This window comes from Chrysochloris asiatica, unplaced genomic scaffold (assembly GCF_000296735.1).
Source record: "Chrysochloris asiatica unplaced genomic scaffold, ChrAsi1.0 scaffold00007, whole genome shotgun sequence".
NCBI classification, from domain to species: Eukaryota; Metazoa; Chordata; class Mammalia; order Afrosoricida; family Chrysochloridae; genus Chrysochloris; species Chrysochloris asiatica.
In genome coordinates, this window is record NW_006408525.1 from 78,302 (window position 1) to 80,779 (window position 2,478).

At 47.3% G+C, this 2,478-nt stretch overlaps 1 pseudogene; it reads left to right on the top strand.

The window, feature by feature from the left end:
* The first annotated feature begins 1,407 nt into the window (after nucleotides 1-1,407).
* LOC102827692 lies at nucleotides 1,408-2,475 on the top strand (annotated as a pseudogene).
* The last annotated feature ends 3 nt before the right edge of the window (nucleotides 2,476-2,478 follow it).

The window sequence follows — 2,478 nt, forward strand, 5'->3', positions numbered from 1 at the left end:
AACTGTTAGAGAAATAATGTTCAAAGTAATTAAACAAAAAACTTCTACATCACTTGTTGTTAAGTGCTGTCAAGTTGGTTGCGATTCATAGTGACCCTGCATAAGGTTTCCAAGGAGCGGCTGTTTCCATAACCACCAACCTTGTGGTTCAAGTCAACTACGCGTCAAGCACATTAGCCCACAACACCACACTAGGACTCCACTTAGTATCAATAAACATCCTTTTACTTGAAAAAAAAAAAAAAGTGCAACCCTGTATGGGTTTTCCAAGAAGTAACTGGTGAGTTTAAACCACTGGCCTTGTGGTTCTAATCAACTTTGCAGTCCAGAGCATTAGCCCACAGTGCCACATCAGGACCTCGGGGGTGGAGGGAGGCAAGGAGTCTAAAACAGCCTGGAACACAGGAGAAGTTTAACCAAATAGGAATCAGTAAAAGCTGAAACAGTATATGCCTTACATCCAGGAGCCCTTGCAATGGGTCTCCCAATTTATGATGTTAAAATAAACAGTCATCTGAGACAGGGTCACAGAGTTCAACTAGCTCCACCTTAGAGGAAGTTCTGAGAAGTTAGAAAATAGTTTGTTCCACAATGTAACTTGAGGTCATGAGGAATAGCATCTGAATTATACATGATAAAGGATGAACTTGAACCTGTGGACTCAAGGAGGCCACTGAGTTCAGCCTATACCTGTTGTTTCTCCAAAGAAGGTTGGTCAGTCTGAGTGGTCAATCATATGTCTCACCTGTTCTCCTCCAGGTCCACTTGTAAGAAACCTAGACTGGAAAAGAGCAGAAGTCTATTCTCCTGGTTTGGAGTTGGTCAGTGGAACAACTGCTGCTTACACTGTTCTCCTGACCCTCAGGATGCCCAGCAGGAGCCTGCTCAAAAGAGGTTTGGGGAATAGGACAGAGGCTCAATGGTAGGTACTACCATAACCCTCATTTTATAACTAAGGAAATAGGATTATTGTTGCTAAGTGCCATCCAGTCAGATCTGATTACAATTACCTTATATCAAAATGGTGTCCGGTCCTACACTGTCTTCATCATCATTGGAATATTTGAGTCCACTGTTGTGGCTATTAAGGAAATCGGACTGAAGAGGTTAAACACCTTGCCCAAGATGCCCAATTAGCAAGAGATGGAGCCAGGATTTGAACCTAATCTCTCTTGTTCCAATGCCCACTAACTAAACCACCATTGCTAGCTGACAGGCAGTGAACTATGATAGGTATTGCAGAGTAGAACAAGGTGAGTTTGACCCAACCCTGTTCTCAGAGGCAGAGGTGGGGCCAGTGAAATGAACCTTATCCAGAGTTTATAAGACAGCTCCTTTTCTTTCTCCTTCCATCAGGGGAATGGATTTAGCTATGCCCATGATTCTTAACCTTAGCTGCACACAGCAATGGAGAGCATTAAAAATAATTCCTCTCACCTAGCACCAAAAGGGAAAAGTGATGAGGCCACTCTGGAACTTTCAGTTGTCCATAAGGAATCAGAGATGAGCAAGGGCAAAGGGGAATATAGTGGATATGAAGTTGGCTCACTGCCCCTGTCTGAGCAGAAAGTCATGGCTCCAGCATCCATGCTGCTGGAATTTCACCCCGTGTCAGCCCCTCAGGACTGTCCAGAGTCAGATGCTAGAACGCAGCAGGAAGAAGTCCTGAAGGAGCAAAGGGCTGTGCTTTCAGGCCAAGGGTCTGAGACACAAGCCGTGCCTCTTTCCCTTCCCAAGAGGATAGAAATCATCGAGTATACACACGCAGTCACATCGCCTGATCACCCTGGGCCAAAAGCTGATGGAGCCACCACCCAAAAGAGTGGGGAGCAAGGGCGGAGGGCAGTGAAAGCAGAGAAGTCCATCACTGTGCTCTGTGCACTGGATGAAAATCTGAACAGGACTCTCGGCCCTGACCAGGTTGCTATGCACCCCCAAGTGCTACCTCTGTCACATGCTTCCTCTCCTGAGCAGGACAGGCCCACCAGCCTGCCCTCCACTCTGAGCAGCCCTGAAGACAGGAGCAACAGCCCATTGACACCCCTAGGGACAACAGCACCTTTTGTCAGTCACACAACCCATATACCATCTCCCGTGGATTACCTGAATCCCCAGACCACAGTTCACCTGGAGGGCTTCATACAGCAAAGCAGCAGCACTGATGATGATCCCTGCACACACCAGGGTAGCTGGGCGGAAGGTCAGGTGGGCCCCCTCTCCAGTGGTAATGAGGTGTCACATAAGTGCTCCCAGTTAAGTAGTGAAGACCTAAGCTTAAATAACAAACTTGATGACACCGTGGAGGCGTTCCAAGAAAAACTGGACGCATCACATGTAGCCTGTCGACTCACACATAGCTCTAGTAGTGACAGCGTAAAGGGCCTCAGCCACTGTGCCAGTGTGGTGAAGGAACGTGCTAAAGAAATTGAGTCCCGAGTGGTTTGCCAGGCTGGGCTCACCAAACCATCCCAAATGAGA